The sequence below is a fragment of the Caretta caretta genome, chromosome 22 (genome assembly GCF_965140235.1).
Source record: "Caretta caretta isolate rCarCar2 chromosome 22, rCarCar1.hap1, whole genome shotgun sequence".
In the NCBI taxonomy this organism is placed as follows: domain Eukaryota; kingdom Metazoa; phylum Chordata; order Testudines; family Cheloniidae; genus Caretta; species Caretta caretta.
In genome coordinates, this window is record NC_134227.1 from 17,716,846 (window position 1) to 17,733,959 (window position 17,114).

General features: G+C 51.5%; 1 long non-coding RNA gene across 1 annotated transcript; it reads left to right on the forward strand.

Annotated features, from left to right (window-relative positions):
* Nucleotides 1–1,237: 1,237 nt before the first annotated feature.
* LOC142069781 (uncharacterized) lies at nucleotides 1,238–15,924 on the forward strand. The gene is made up of 3 exons (XR_012665739.1): nucleotides 1,238–1,534; nucleotides 7,056–7,193; nucleotides 15,109–15,924. It is a non-coding gene; the product is annotated as an uncharacterized LOC142069781 (long non-coding RNA).
* Nucleotides 15,925–17,114: the final 1,190 nt, after the last annotated feature.

The window sequence follows — 17,114 nt, forward strand, 5'->3', positions numbered from 1 at the left end:
CCAAGGGTGATCTCCACTCAGGACTCCTTGTATTCAAAGACCGCTCGGGGGCAGGTTTGCAGACCGATTGAACAAAGGAGAGAGAGCGGATGAGGTGGTGGGGAGCTGCCGCCGAGGCCGCTCTCATCTTGGATCAGTGTCTGAGAACCTGCTGGGCTGGGGGGAAGGACTCTGCAGCTTATGGATCCCTGTCTGGATGGCCAGTAGGTTAAGATGAAGCAGAATTGGAGGCTGCATTGTCTGCTGGACTTCGGGCTGGTGGTGTTGCTGGGGGACCCAACAGAACAGTGATCAGAGGCCTGCAAGGTGCCTGGTGGGGATGCTGGATTTCCAGTAATGGGGGTCAACATGTGACCCCAGCCTAAGGGACTGGGGCAGAACTAGTGGGTAACTGCCAGGGCTTGATGACCAGCTGGCATTCTGTTCTCTTTAGGTTCTCACACCAAGCTCATCACCGTGGTATCTGATCACATGGCACCAGTATTGTCATCCCAGCAGCGTGCTGCAATCTCTGGATCTCCTCTGTGAGAGGGTGGTGCTCAGCCAGCTGAAGGAGAAAGGGAAAGGGTGGCAGGATCGGGGTAGTGGAAGGGGTGTTAACTCGTCAGGCATGTGCCTCAGGAGAGCTGGGTTTGATATATTGTTAAGATCACCAGCGACATGAGTGTAGTGAGTTCTCATCCTAGTCACAGGGGAGGTCTGTGCTTGTCGCAGAATCCCTGCCCTGTCGGGCACAACTGGAAATGACAGATTAGAAAAATAGCAGGAGTGTTGGGGTGCGTGGGAGGCCAGGCCTGGACTACCAAGGGGGGCTTCAGGTCAGGGTTGAGGTGCGCTGGCAGAGCTGTGTGGAGGACCCAGGACTGGAATAATAGCAGGTGGGGGTTGAGGTGTATTTACAGAGCGGAGGGGGGGTAAGCGGGGGAGCTTGCACATTGCCTGCCTGCGGCATCGCCTGGCTCTAGCCAATATTATCAGCTTCTCATCACAAGCATTACATTTATGGCCAGCTTCCAACTGCTCCTGCAGTCAGAAGAACCCACGGTCTCTGGGTCTGGCAGCAGAGGCTCAGCATTGGCTGCTGGGAAGGATATTTTTACTTTAATTCCCCAGTATCCAAAATAAGCCCCATGCCACCCTGGCTGTGCCAGAGGCTCACCCCAAGGGACTGTGCTGACATTCCAGCCCCTGGTTCCCAACACAACACTCCCCTGCTCCCCACTGCAGGTTCAGAGGTTGCACAGCAAACTGCAAACGGAGCCTGAGCCTTCCCGGGAGACGCATTCCAGGCTCCTCAGGCTTTGGAGCCGGTGACGACAAGCCGTTAGCTCTGTGTGCGAGACCTGGAGCCCAAGGCTTTTTAAGGAAGGGGAAAGCAGCGAACTGGATGAGCCATGGGAAAGTTATCCATGGAGCTGGCTGCACTCCTGGCTATGAGCAATCCGGGGGCCGCAGCTATTCAGCCCTAGGAGCTGCTCTGCACTGCTACTCCCTACCCTGGCCAAGAGGTACCAGGCGTTACGAGGCATTGCTGGTAATATTGACAGGGAGCATAATCTACTCATGTCCAGGACTGAGAGGTGGGACTCCTGGGTTCTCTCACCTCTGGGAAGTGCTAGTGGTTACAGCTGGGGGCTGGAAGCCAGGACTCCTGGGTTCTATTTGTGGCTCTGGTGCTGGGTCACCTTGATGCAGGACGTGCCACCTCTTCCAGTGCCTCTGTTTACCCAGCTATGGAACGGGGATAGTGCCAAAATTTGCCTGGGCTGTTGAAGTGTTTTGCCATCCTAAAGGGGAAAGGGGCTTGTGACGGGCCGAGTCCAATCTAGAAATGCTTTGTCCAAACGAGCAGTGTCCTGTCCTAGTACTCTGCCCTTCACTAGCTGCTTCCAGGCGGGGCGGGGGGGTGCATGCATGTACATGGGTGTGTCCTCCCTGGGTTCTCTCCGGCCGTGTGTGTCTCCTTCCCTCAAGGCTCACGCCCACTCTGGGGGCCTGGCTCCCCATGGGAGGGGGATAAACGGAGATATTTTGAGCATTTCTGGTCATGTTTGGATTTCTAACAATTTTTTCAAAAATCTGAGGCAGCCTCTGTCAGTTTCATTCGCTGATTTGTTCAGGCCCCTGAGCTGGGGAAGTGGAGACGAGTCGTCCTGGGACGAGCAGGCACCATGTCAGCCCATCCCTCGCTGCACCTGCTTCCCTCCTGTCTCCTTACCTCTCCTCCCCTCCCACCTCTTTCTTCTGGGAGCCAGTCATGATGGACCCTCTGCTCATTGTGCCTAGCTCCTCCATGGCCACATCTCCTGCCCACAGCCCAGTCTCCCTGTCCCTCCTGACATCAGGCAGTGCTAGAGCAGAATCGCCACTCCCCAGTCTGTGTGGGTGCCAAAACCCCTGTAGCAAATGCGGGGTCACTGTAGCTGCGGCCCAGGCCCCGGGGGGCAGGCATGCACCATCCTTCTATTGGAAAGGGAGGGAAAGAGGTGGCACACGGCTGCTTCGACTGTGCTGACACCTCCTTCCTCCAATGGGGGTGCGTCACCCCTCGGAGAGAGGGGGCTGGGAGCCGCTCTAGGGCGGAGACAGCCTGGTACTGACTGTTGTAGCCCAGCACGAAGGAGCTGCCGGCTCGAAGGCACTGACTGTATTCCCACCGTCCGCCAGTACGCTGCAGCGTCTGGGAATCCCTGTCGCTGATGACTGCATCACAAGAAGTAGATCACAGCATCCAGGAATCCCTGTTGCTGAGCTCTGACTGCATCCCATCTGCCTGGAAACCCCTGTCACTGAAGTTCCTTTGTGTCACCTCCATTATAGCCCAGCACCGAGTCCCCTCCCCGAATTCCTCCACGTCTCCGAGTTCTCAGCCTGACCCCCAGAGGTTGCTGAGCTAGCTCTGCTTATTGCAGGCCACGCTAGGCAGTTGCTGGAGGTCACGCTGATTTGCCTTGGGAAAGGAATCGACAGCAGTAGCAAGCGCTAGCCCCTGGCCCGCCTCTCTGGATATAGCCCATCGACCCCATGTGTGCCGCATAGCTCTAACGCGATTACAGCCACCCACGAGAACTGAATGAACTCACCGCTCCCTGTTCTCCAGGCCCAACAAAATAATTAGCCTCCCCTAACCTCATTAGAAGTCATTTACGCTCATTTGGACGTGAGCAGGCCAGTGAAACAGACCCAGAGCTCAGCTGGCATGATGGGTAGCTAGAGTTCCAGCTCACAGCAGCTACGGCTGAGCCCCAGGGGAGCAGGGCAACTGGGACTCCCTGGGCAGATGGTGATTGCCTGGTTTTAACACGTACATAGACATAGGTGCTGGAACTACAGGTGCTGAGGGTGCTGCAGCACCCCCTGGCTTCAGGTGGTTTCCATCCTACCCAGGGTTTGCAATTTGGTGCAGTGGCTCCCAGCACCCCCACTGTACACATTGCTCCAGCTCCCCTGTACATAGAACGTTTCATCTTCCAAGCACTTTGTAAACCTTAGTCCCAGCTCACAGAGATGTTGCTAGGTAAGGGGTGGTGAGACTGACCCTGCCTCTGCAGTGCAGCCACCTCTGGGGGTGGAACAGGACAGCTGTTCAGCAGCTCGGTGTGCAATTGTTTTAGACAAGAAATGAAGCCGCTTGTCTCCGGCTGAAGCTTCGCGAGGAGCTCGGGTACGCCGGCTCTGGAATCAGGAGACCTGTGCTCAGTTCCCAGTTCTGCCACTGACTTACTGTGTGACCTTGGGGAAGTCACCCCTCCCTGCCTCAGTTTCTCCCACTGTAAAATGGGGATGTTGATACAGCCCTGAGATGCCTGGATGCAGCGTGCAATAGAAGGGCTCAGTATAAGCATTACTTTCAAAGAGTCAAGTCTTCAGGACCCCACTTCTACACCTCATCTGCAGAAGAACATCCCCCTAGTGGCCCTGAGGTGCGGAGGGCATGGTTATGAGGCACAGGCAGAGCTGGAATAGTGTATCAGGATCAGGGGGCACTGGAAGAGCTGTTGGGGGGGAAACTTGCCTAGACCCAGCTTGCTCTACACTTCACTCTAGCTACTGCTCATATTGAGGGGACTGTTGGTGGACCGCAAAGCTGGGGTAAGAACCAGCTCCTCTGGATCTTGGCCTGATGAAATTCTGAGCCCTGATCCATGCCTGCAGCCAGCTGTCTGGGTTATGGGTGCCTTCAGGTCACGCCCTGGGCAGAGCCCAGCCGGGATGCTAGGAATGAGCTGGGGGATGTCAGAGGAATGGGAAGAATGAGCCTGAACAAAGGGCCGGAGATTGGAACTTCCAACAAATCCTGATGGATGATGAATGAGATCCTCAGAGGAAACCAAAGCATTGTCCAAAGCACCAAAGACGGGACTTCCTGGTGAGGGGCCCTGTGCTCCCTGGGCAGGATGCATGGAACTGCGCTGGTCGTAGCACACGCTCTGCCTGGAGAGGTAAATCTAGCTCCTGGGGCCCATCTACGGAATCTCGTCTTTCCTTGATTTTCACTAGGACCCCAAAGTTTTAACCATCCGAGGCTGAAAGGGTTACACTGAATGAATCCCCCTGGGCCAGAGCTGTCATTCTCGCTGGTTTATATTGCTGTGTAACTCCAGGGGCATCAGGGATCTGCTGCAGGATTGTGGCCATAAACTCCATTTATTATGAATTATTCTTGCGTGAAAATCCAGCTGCTCAGCTCCAGCCTGGGCGTGAGTCTCCTTGCTCCATCCCGTTAGCAATTCTGTCCCAGCTCCTTGATCCATGTGCAGCTTCCAACTCTGCTGGATCTCTGCTCAGGGCAAGCGGCACTCCTCACATCAGATGCACACGCTGCTGGACAGGGGATAACACACACACAAGCCACCCCTTCCCTCCCCATCACAACTTCCCTGCAATGCTTTGAAGGAGCAGAGAGCCAGCAAAGCACTGGCCGATCTCACCCTGCCAGACCAGTCTGGGGTTGGCCGCTTTGAGTTCAGTTCTCCTCCGGAATTCTCTCTCCCCTATTACTTGTGAACGTGTCCCAGGGGGTGGGAAAAAGCTTCTCCTAGATCCCTGCCTCTTAAGCAGAGTGCAACAGGGTTCATTTTTTCCTCACTTGTTTAAAACAATGGGTGATTGTGCTGTATCTGCTCTGGGACTGGGGAAGCCCCTGTTTTCCTGTTTCCTCTATGGATGTGAGCAGAGATACTTAGGATGATCTCACTGCTCTTTGGGGCAGGCCCAGGAGCGACCCATCGGCAACACAGCATGGTGTTGACGTTGAAACAAGCCTACTGAGAGCCTTGGTTGTGGGGAGAGAGGAATGCGGGCAGCCTAGTCCCTGTTGGATTTGCCTCCAGTTTACACCAGTGCAGGTGAGAGGGAACCAGACCCATGGAGAAGCCTTTCATGTCTCAGGGCCTTACTTTCACCAGCACCTGTCATTCAAGAGGTGAGCCCCAAGGTACAGGAATCCCTTCACCCACCACTAAGATGCAGCCACCTCTGGAGTGGGACATGGCAGCTGTTTTAACAGCTCCATGGCCATGAGGCACAACAAGTTAGGATAGGATGCAAAGAAAAAAATTATATGCAGAAAATTATATATTGATTTAGGGCCCAGTCCTGCAAGGTGCTGAGCACCCTCAGTTCTTTGGGATCTGTGGGAATGGAGGGTGCTCAACAACTCCATGCAGGGTCAGGCCCTTATAGAGGATCCCCAGAATAAAGCTGATAGGATCTGTCTTTTCCAGGAAAAGAATGGGCTTTCCTTCCTCCTGCACCTTTATTCAGGATCTCTTGGGGATCTCTGCCGGCCGCAGCTCCGAATGGCGGCTTTCCAGAGCAAGGTTTCTGAAGCAGGGGCAGCTGGGGTACTGATATCCTGTCTGGAAATTCTCCAAAGAACGCTGGGAAAAGCATGCAAAATTCATGGGAATAACCTGCCTGGGTAAATCCCGCTTTTCCGAGCCAGTGGGCTTCCTTTCCCCTCTGCCCCTTTTTACAGCCCATCTGATGGTTTCCTAAAGTTCACTGGCCTGAGATATTAGCTGTTAAGCTGAGAGGATGTCTCTAGGCCACAGGGGTCATAACTAGGTCTGGCCTCAGTGACCAGAGTGGGGCTGGGAGCAGCTGCAAAACCTCAGCCATAAACAGGATAATTGAGTAGAGATAAAAGGGCCACAGCACGGCCCAGGGGCTCAAGCATCGGACTGTGACTCTAGAGCCCTGGGTCTGGCTTCCCACTCTGACACTAACTCACTAGGTGGCCCTTGGCAACAAACTACCCCTCCCTGTGCCTCAGTTTCCCCCTCTGCGATGGTGGTGACCTGCCTTTATAAGCACAAGGGGATCTGCAGACTGGAGAGGAGTTAAGTAGTCACTGTGAATGCACGTTCGGGGAGAGCTAAGTGCTGTGAGCGGAGTCCTGGCTGGAGCCCTCTCCTTCTCACTAGTCAGCATGTCCTTTGATGAGTCTTCGCTGGGGAGGAGTGTGGGAATCAGCCTGGCAAAGCCACCAGGAAATTGCCCAGCCCTTACACCCCATCTTGACTATTTCACCAGCCTATAAAAAACATCCCGACTTGCCCTAAGCTGGTGAATTTAGCCAGGCTGCCTCCAATCTGCCCTAGCCCAGAGCATGATGCAAAACCTGCCTTCCGAGGATACCAGACAGAATGAAGCCCTGCAAGGAAACTCAGACCTAGGGACAACAAAGACCAGGGGCTGTTGTGAGTATGTTCCAAACCCAAGCCTGCTAACGCAATGGATCTTAATAAAGGGATCTGGCACCTGGAGAGGATGGAGCCGGGCAGGGCACACAGTCCACTCTGGATCAGAGGCAGCAGGAAGGATTTGGAGAGGGGACAGAGGATGTCAGAGGTTCTATCTCAGTGGGCTTAAGGGGCTGTGTTCCTGCTGCCTGGAGCAATCAGCAAGGCTTGAGAATAGAGCTAGTCCTGGGGGGCAAAGCCCCTTCTGCCACCCCACCCCACCATCCCCCCACCATTGCTTCTGCTGTCCCTGTCACTGGCTCCATTTTTCTTTCCTACCAAATTAAGCTTTATTCCTTTTGTCCCCAGTCCGGCACAAGCAGCCCAGTGACAAGCTCTGGCCACTGGGCCAGCAGATCCACTTGCCGCAAGGCCTCTGGGATGGGAGACGTGCCCTGTAACTGAGACCCAGGGCACAGAATACACCCTGCGGAAGAGTGATCAGAGGTAAGCAGAGGTGCTGGGGGAAGTCTGGACATGCAGCACGGGGATGAGAATAGCACCAGGCAGTTTGATTTAAGCCCCTGACCCAAAGGCATCAGGCTCACCCAGGCACGGCCCTGGCTCCCCCAGCTGTCACTTTCCCTCTGGTCACGGCCAGGGGGCTGCTGATGAATAGGTGATGGTGTGAAGTCAGACACACAGAACTCCCTGGCCCACCAGCCATTACAACCATCAGCTGCCTTAACGCTCTTCTGAGCTCTGACAGGCAGCGGGGAGGAGGAGCCCAGAACATACCCCATGTTGGTACCTGCAGCTTTGCCTGGTGTCCCAGCCTCTTGCTGCTATTTATAGGGCATGATCTCCAAACCTGGGCTCCAGCCCAAGCCCAAATGTCTACACTACCATTGTTAGCCCCACAGCACAAGCCCAAGGCAGCTGACCCGAGCTCCAAGACTCGCTGCCAAACGGGTGTTTTTTGCAGTCTAGACGTACCCTAAGAAGCAGCTCTGATGACAGTGTGTGGAGTGCAGGACAGACGGACAGATCAGTCTGGGAAATACAGCACCATGGGGCAAAGATACCTCTTGGTGCCACTCGTCCCAGCTCCACAGGATTGCTCTGGATGTAGGTGTGACCCTCCAAGCGGCACTCAGGGATGGGTCAGGCCAGCATCTGGGAACCAACATGATCAATGATGCTTTGCTCTTCTGGAGCCCAGGGAGGGGACATGTGTGTCACCTGATCACTGAGCTAATGGCAGAGCTGGGAATAGAACCCAGGAGTCCTAGCATTTTGCCACTAGAGGCCATTCTCTGGCTTCTTGTTCCATGCTCTAGCTCCTAGGCAATGCTGCCTGTGTAGAAGCAAGGAGGGAGGAAGTGCTAGGGAAGCAATCCATGGTGTTGGTGATTACTGAAAATAAAATATTCTCGGGGCGGGGGGCCCTCCTTCCTTGGGCCCGGGAGACACGGGCCTGTTTAATCAGACCTTGATCCTCCCCGGTGTATGCTCAGCAAGCGGTGAGCAGCTCAGAACCATGCCAGACACTAATTGACAGCGACACCCTGTCCCGTCTTATCCGGAGCCTAGGGATTTCCAGTAATGGAAATGAATGTCCCCAGCATCCAGCCTGCCACCTGGGCCCCTGCCTCACTTTCCCTGTCTGCTGCAATCACTGCTTGCCCCAGAGCCCTGCCTCCCACCCTTGCTTCCCCTCCCCCCCACCAACCAACCAGTCTTATTTATTTGGATTAATTAGTTAATTAGCACATGAAGAGGGAGAATCTGGGAGGCAGCTGCTCCAGCTGGGGACCTCCCCTCCCCTGGCACCCCCCCTCAGCTGGCAGTATAATCCCGGCCATTGTGAAGGCAAGTAACTGTCTCAGCGACTCTGTCCGGCTCCAAACAATGGGAGCCTTTTCTTGGGCATGAGCTAAAGGGAGAGATGAACTCAGAAGTTTTGCAAAGGAAAAGGGAAGTTAAAATTAGCCAGGAGGGGTAGGGGGGGAAGAGACTCTTTCCCTACTCTCCCCCCAGCACCAGTTCATTTCCTGTGGGACCCTCCGACCCATTCTCTGCTTCAAAATCCTTCTCCGCAGCGACTCGGGGAGCTGGATGGATCCATCCCAGGACAGCAGGTCCTTCTTAAGGACACTGGAGAAGCTGACTCTGGGGTTCTCTTCCTGGTTCTCTCACTGAAGCCCTGGCAAATCACTTCCCCCTTTGTGCCTTCCTTTCCCTAGCTGTGAAGTGGCCGGATGCTTGGTTATTGTTAGGGAAGCACTTGCACAGATTCAAGGCCAGAAGGCACCGTTGGGATCGTCTAGCCTGACCCTGTATAGCACAGGGCAGAGAACTGCCCCCAAATAATTCCCAGAGCAGAGCTTTTAGAAATTACATCCCATCAGGATTTCAAAATGGCCAGTGGTGGAGAATCCGTCATCACCCTTGGCAAATTGTTCCAGTGGTTAGTGACCCTCATTGTTAAACATTTACACCTTATTTTCCATCTGAATTTGTCTCACTTCAACTTCCAGACATTGGATCGTGTTCTACCTGTCTCCGCTAGATTGAAGAGCCTGTTATTAAATATCTGTTCCCCACGTAGATACTTGTAAACTGTGATCATATCATGGCTTAACGTTAGATTGAGCTGCTTGAGTCTATCATTATAAGGCAGGTTTTGTAACCCTTTAATAATTCTCATGGCTCTTCTCTGAATCCTCCCCAATTTATCAACATCCATTCTGAGCTGTGGGCACCAGACCTGGGCACAGCATTCCAGAAGCAGTTGCACAAGTGCCAAATTATCACAGGTCAACTCACCGCTCGGGGCGGCTCCTGCTGGCCGCTGTGGGGATTAGCTCCTTCCAGATTCTGTACCCTCCTCTGGTGGTCTCTCCACCCATCATCCTCTCACCCTGCGATCCCTCTCGCTCCAGAACCTGCAGCTTCCTCATTATGACTTGGCCCTCTGGCCAGGTCACTGGGGTCCTCCCTGTCTTGGGTGTCAAAGTCTTTTAGGGCACACTGTCCCAGGCAGTCTGCTCTCCACTGCCTGCTCTATGCCATTTCCTCAGGAGCTGGTAGGGGAAACCAGACCTGCCCTTTGCTCCGGAGTCCAGCTCAGAGATCCACAGCAACCAAGGTCTGCACCATGCTGGACCTTACTACCTTTTCCCTGAGCCTTTAATGACCTTTGGGCTCTCCCCCTTCTCTGGAGTTATCAGTCCCCAAAACATCTCCCAGACAGTGCACTTCCCTACAGCCCTCTATCTACAGCCACCTTCCTGTCTTTATAAACTCAGCCCTGCTCTTTCCTTCTCAGCTGGGCTCTCTCATTATTCAGTCGGATTACTTCAGCCACCTGATTCCCTCAGCTGAGGCCTGTCTGGTTAATTGGCACACCGGCTTAGCCTACATTAACCCCTTCAGGACAAGTGTGGGGTGAACACCCCACCACACAAATACAGAGGTAAAATAACCTCTCCATTCCTACTTGACATTCCCCTCTTTATACACTGCAGGATCATATTTGCTTGTGGCCACAGCATCACATTGGGAGCTTACGTTCAGCTGATTTTCCACCACGACCCCCAAATCTTTTTCAGAGTGACTACTTCCCAGGATAGAGTCCTCCATCCTGTGGAGCATGCCCACATTGTTTACAGACGTATACATTTACATTAAGCTGTATTAAAACACATATTGTTTGCTTGCACCCAGTTTACCAACCGATCTGGGTAGCTCTGAATCAGTGATCTGTCTTCTTCATTCTTTGTCACTCCCCCAATGTTTGTGTCATCTGCAAGTATCATTGATGATTTTATGTTTTCTTCGAGGTCATTGGTAAAACTGTTAAATAGTGTAGGGCCAAGAACTGAACCCTGGAGGACCCCCCTAGAAACACACCCACTCAATGACAATTCCCCGTTTACAGTTACATTTTGAGACCTATCATTTAGCCGGGTTTTAATCCATTTAATGTGTGCCATGTTCATTTTATATCCTACTGGGGAGGCGGCCACAGCTGTGGCCACACCCAATCAGTCCACAGCTGGCCCTGATATAAGGGCTAAGGGAGGCAGTGGGTCAGTCTCATTCCAGCCTTTGAGTGGGAAGGACCTAGCTGCCTGAAGGAGTATAAGGTACTTGAAGCAGGGGAGCTCTGGCCTGGGAAGTCCCCAGGTTGAGGCCTTGCTGAATGTCTAGGGATGAGTATATAAATATGGCTTGGGTATGTAGGAATAGAATCAGGAAGGCTAAATCACACCTGGAGTTACAGCTAGCAAGAGATGTTAAGAGTAACAAGAAGGGTTTCTTCAGGTATGTTAGCAATAAGAAGAAAGCCAAAGAAAGTGTGGGCCCCTCACTAAGTGAGGGAGGCAACCTAGTGACAGAGGATGTGGAAAAAGCTAACCTACTCAATGCTTTTTTTGCCTCTGTCTTCACAAACAAGGTCAGCTCCCAGACTACTGCACTGGGCAGCACAGCATGGGGAGGAGGTGGCCAGCCCTCTGTGAATGAAGAAGTGGTTCAGGACTATTTAGAAAAACTGGATGTGCACAAGTCCATGGGGCTGGATGTGTTGCATCCGAGAGTGCTAAAGGAATTGGTGGATGTGATTGCTGAGCCATTGGCCATTATCTTTGAAAACTCATAGTGATCGGGGGAAGTCCCAGAAGATTGGAAAAAGGCTAATGTAGTGCCTATCTTTAAAAAAGGGAAGAAGGATGATCCTGGGAACTAGAGGCTGGTCAGCCTCACCTCAGTCCCTGGAAAAATCATGGAGCAGGTCCTCAAGGAATCAATTCTGAAGCACTTAGAGGAGAAGAAAGTGATCAGGAACAGTCAGCATGGATTCACCAAGGGCAAGTCATGCCTGATTAATCTAATTGCCTTCTATGATGAGATTACTGGTTCTGTGGTATTGTTTCTTGACTTTAGCAAAGCTTTTGACACTGTCTCCCACAGTATTCTTGTCAGCAAGTTAAAGAAGTATGGGCTGGATGGATGCACTACAAGGTGGGTAGAAAGTTGGCTAGATTGTTGGGCTCAACGGGTAGTGATCAATGGCTCCATGTCTAGTTGGCAGCCAGTATCTAGTGGCGTGCCCCAAGGGTCGGTCCTGGGGCCGGTTTTGTTCAATATCGTCATTAATGATCTGGAGGATGGTGTGGATTGCACTCTCAGCAAATTTGCGGATGACACTAAACTGGGAGGAGAGGTAGATACGCTGGAGGGTAGGGATAGGATACAGAGAGACCTAGACAAATTGGAGGATTGGGCCAAAAGAAATCTGATGAGGTTCAATAAGGATAAGTGCAGAGTCCTGCACTTAGGACGGAAGAACCCAATGCACCGCTACAGGCTGGGGACCGAATGGCTTGGCAGCAGTTCTGCAGAGAAGGACCTAGGGGTGACAGTGGACGAGAAGCTGGATATGAGTCAACAGTGGGGCCTTCTTGCCAAGAAGGCCAATGGCATTTTGGGGTGTATAAGTAGGGGCATAGCCAGCAGATAGAGGGACGTGATCGTTCCCCTCTACTCAATATTGGTGAGGCCTCATCTGGAGTACTGTGTCCAGTTTTGGGCCCCACACTACAAGAAGGATGTAGAGAAATTGGAGAGAGTCCAGCGAAGGGCAACAAAAATTATTAGGGGACTGGAACACATGACTTATGAGGAGAGGCTGAGGGAACTGGGATTGTTTAGTCTACGGAAGAGAAGAATGAGGGGGGATTTGATAGCTGCTTTCAACTACCTGAAAGGTGGATCCGAAGAGGATGCATCTAGACGATTCTCAGTGATAGCAGATGACAGGACAAGGAGTAATGGTCTCAAGTTGCAGTGGGGGAGGTTTAGGTTGGATATTAGGAAAAACTTTTTCACTAGGAGGGTGAAACACTGGAATGCGTTACCTAGGGAGGTGGTGGAATCCCCTTCCTTAGAAGTTTTTAAGGTCGGGCTTGACAAAGCCCTGGCTGGGATGATTTAGTTGGGATTGGCCCTGCTCTGGGCAGGGGGGTGGACTAGATGGCCTCCAGAGGTCCCTTCCAACTCTGTTATTCTATGATCCTAAGGCCAAAGGAGGTACTGGGGCTGCAGGGAGACAGCTAGGTCAAGAAACGCAGCAGGTCTAACCTCCTTGCCAGTGATGAGTGGCCATTACAGACTGCAAGTTTGTCCCAGAGAATGGGGGCAAGATCATGACTGGCAGTAGCCACTGAGGTGAGGTGGGCTTTGGGGGTTCCCCGAGGAGGGGAGACCCAGAGCATGGGGACTGCTGTGGGGCAGAACCCCAGGGTAAGGGGCACTGGGGTGTGGGAGGGATATGGGGCCTGAGGTGGGACAGACACCAGCCAGCAGGAGATGCTGTGAGGACTGGAAGGGAGATAATTCCTGGATGACCAGCAGGGGGTGTGGAGGTAGTGAGTGCTTGATCTGCTACAGTTATAAATATATTTTATAGGTGTCTTCATTCCCCCTCTAAAGCAGGTCAGTTTTGTAACCAGCTCAGCCTCCTCAGTTGTGGGATTGTGAGAGCCTTCAAAGTGATGTGCCACCATCAGGGATAATATGGTATCCTTTCCTCCACGCTTTCTCCTTTTTTATAGTCTCTTCATTGGGGTGGCTAGTCCCTGTCCCCTTCCTCCAAGCATTTAACATTGCTGGGTCAGTGAAATTCTTCTCCTTTGACAGAGAAAATGAGGCACAGAGGAGTAACATGCCCAAGGTCACACAACAATTCAGTGGCAGAGTCAGGAACAGGTCTTAGAAATCCTGCCTCCCAGTGCCCTGCTCTAATCACTAGACCCTACTCTCTTCCCAGAGCTGGGCGGGAGTCAGCTCTACTCAATAGACCTGCTACTGTGGGGAGGTTAGGTCACGTCAAAACCTCCTTTTTTCTGTTGAGAATGCTCTCCAAGGCAGCTTTTATCTTTCCTCTGTGCTGCTAGCCCCTTTCCAGGGCACCCCTCCTTGTGGTGCTATACCCAGCATTTCAGATGAAATCCAGGTTAACTGAGCGGCCTCCCCTTTGCTTTGTGCCTGCTTGGCTCAGATTAGTCAGGAACCTGTTGGCTCACTGGGCTAATGGCTTTACCGGCTCTGCCCCAGTCACCTCTCGAGTCAGCGTTCCAGACACCTGTTCTGCCCAATCCTGCTTCCCAAAGTGGGCTCCTGGCTTCCCCCACACCCCACCTGCCCTGCAGCACCAAACAGGCTGGTTGGAGCAGATTTTGCAGCTAAGCCCTGTTCCACAGCTCCCACCTGTAGGAGGGGTCCAGGAGTGGAACAGGAGCATTTTTGTCCCTGACGTGGGGACTCTGGTTTCTTTTGGTCACTGTGCACGGCACAGAAGCAGGTGGGCCCGAGGCAGCACCCAAGATCTCAGGCTCCTCCAACCTGAAAATCCAGATGGTGCTTTATTTTAAACTCATCCCTTTCCTCCCTCGCAGCTCACGTCTTTCCTTCCTCCGCCCTGGCTCGCTCCCCCATTTTGATTTTCCAAGACGCCATCCCCACTGTATAAACAAAAGCTATTGTAGCCATGGTTAATAATCCTCAAATAAAGCACAAACAAGGGAGAGAGGAAGGAGTGAGGAACACACACAAATTATTCACTGGGATCCGAGCCCAGAGAGGGGGAGCAACATGAACTGGTACGGAGACTCAGCATGACGGGGATGTTCCAGGACTGGGGCAGGTGTCTGAGTTACCCCAGGATCGAATGAATGTAGAGGGCTAGATCCCCAGCTAATAAGTCCCTATTGTCAGAGGAGTGACACTTATTTACACCAGCTGAGAGTCTGGCCCGGAGAATGAATTCCCCTTTCTCCACTGGAGAAGGGTGTGAGGGTCTCTCCTCGCTCTGGGGTGTAGGTTTCCGACCCAATGATGGCACAACTTGCGGGACATCCAATAGGTCCAAAAGCAGCACCCATATTTTGATGACTTTAGGGCCCTCATCCCAGAGGACCCAGCAGGCCTGATCTTAGTTATCCCATGGCCTCTTTGTGCAGCTCTCCACATGAGGCTTCCCCGGCCGCTATGTAAGGCTCCCTGGTGTAGGGAGCATGGCCCATGTGCACTGCACTGCGTCTATTTGCTGCTTCCTATGGTGCCTGGGAAACAGAGTGCACTAAAGGAGCCCTGAGGTTGCTCTAAGTTACACATGGGGCCAGGCAGGGCCCAGCCCTGCCTCAGAATACAGAGTGCAAAGGTGGGTTAAAGTCTCCTTAGCTCCCTGCAATGGCTGGCAGCAGTGGAGTAAATGAGACTTAGACCCAGTGCTCTCATGCCACAGCACCTGGTGGAGTGGGTGGAAGCTGGAGACAGGCTAGCGCACCATCTGGGGAGTAACAGGACTAGGCCTCCGGCCTTACTTCAGAGGGACTGAATTCCTCTTGTGTCCCAGGAGAGGGCGACTCTTCCCCCTCCCATGGCAGAGGCGTGTGAAGAGGTCCAAGACTGAACAGTGTCCAGATTCCTCCCTGAACATCTGCCTTTCGTCAGCTGTGAGATCTGGGCAGGAAGCGAGTCCTGCTGAATAATGCATCATGCCGACCTCATAAAGAGCAGCATGAACCTCGGATGGAAGAAAGCTGGCGGGTCTGACCCTCCCCAGCTGATCTGCCTGCTTTTAGCAGGGGACAGTGTGATGCATGGCTAGAAGGGATTAAACAGCCTGCAAAATAACCCTCAGAAGGTGTGTGGGGAGATAATGGTGGTGGTTTTGTCTTTACATATGTATAAGTAGGGTCAACAATGTAATCAACAGTCCCTCTCTATGCTGTATTCTGACAATTCAGAGGTCAAAAGATCCTAACATTTAGAGGATTTGTAAACACAGGATATCTCAGTATTTATCTCTTTGAACTGTACTGTGAATAGCCATATGTATGTTCTGTAGCTAAGTACTGATGGTGGACCTCCTTCAAAATCATCCTAATTACCTTTTGTTACCTGAGGAACTCCAACTTTTCAAAAGACATGAAATTGTATAAAAGATCTTTGGATCCTGATTCTGTCCTCTCAGATCTGCTTAAGCTTCATCGGGGAAGTTTTGAGTTGCAAGACTGAGGTCCCAATTATGCTGCTATGCCCTGAATATGAGATTTGGACAGTGGACTATGAACTATTTCTGAAGGAGAGCTTTGTAGTTGCAAAGTTTCTGCTGTGAATCTGCACCTCAACAAATTGAACTTGTATCTGTATGTATTTTGATCTTTTATTAAAAAACGAGAGAATGGTTAATTTAGTTAAGAATTGGCTGTAGCGTATCTTTGGGTAAGATCTGAAACATTTGTTCACCCGGGAGGTAAAGTGTCTGATCCTTGGGGATTGGTAGAACCTTTTCTTTTATATGATGAAATGAAATTTTCATCAGATTTGATGTGGGTACCTGGATGGAGACCTGAGGCTGGATCACTTTAAGGGAAATGTTTGGACTTCTGAGTAACCAGTAAAGTAAATAAGAAGCTGTTTTAGTCTGGCTTAGTGAAACTAAGTATTGGAAAATCCACCAGCTTTTTAGGGTTTGGCTGCCCCTTTCTTTGCAGTTCACCCTAATTGAGTGACCATAGCTGGCCCCCACAGGGACCCCAGTCACAGTGGCGTAGTTGAGCTTGGAGACACATTACCACAGATTAATTGGGTTTTTGGATCAGAACCACACACTTGTCAAAATTTAATTTTGGCATTGGGGAGTTTAAGGGTTAAAAATCAGTTACAGTGAGTGACCCAGGAGCAAGATCCTGACAGAAAATGCCTGGAAAGATTGTGCTTTCACAGAGGGATGTATTTTAAGCAAAAGGCCTGTTGCCTGCCTTCGGATGTTAATAATATTTATTTGGATAGTATGGGTTTTAGGCTCACCAATCTGTTTGATCAGAAGATAAAAGTTTTTGTCCTGGATCAGGCTCCACAGAATTTATAAAGGATCCTCGGAGGTATGACAGGAAGCTCACACTGAGACAGATATAGCCTTAAAGACTTTTTATTAAAATCAATGAAATAGTAAGTAAATGGTAAAATAATCAGAGTTACAATTGCATTACTGCTATTCAAAAGATACATATGGTAATAAAGTATTGTATGCTACAAAGCTTTGATTAATATACTCGCACCTTTCCTCAGTAACCTGGTGGTGAGAGACACAGGACCAGCCTCACGGTTCAGGTTTCTCAGTTCTTGAGTGAGATGCAGTGCTTAGAAGAACCTAATTCTAAGACCTATCAAAGCTAACTTAGGGTTTACTTGACTAACTTAAACTTAAAATCAAAAACTAAGAACAAACGCTTAGGGAAACCAAGCTTAGCCTTGTCTCCTTGGAACTTAAAGTTTGAAAGAGAATGAGTAGGGCCCACCAATAGTTAGTAGTGTCATGGATAGAGTAGAAATAAAATACTCTAGCGAGGTAGG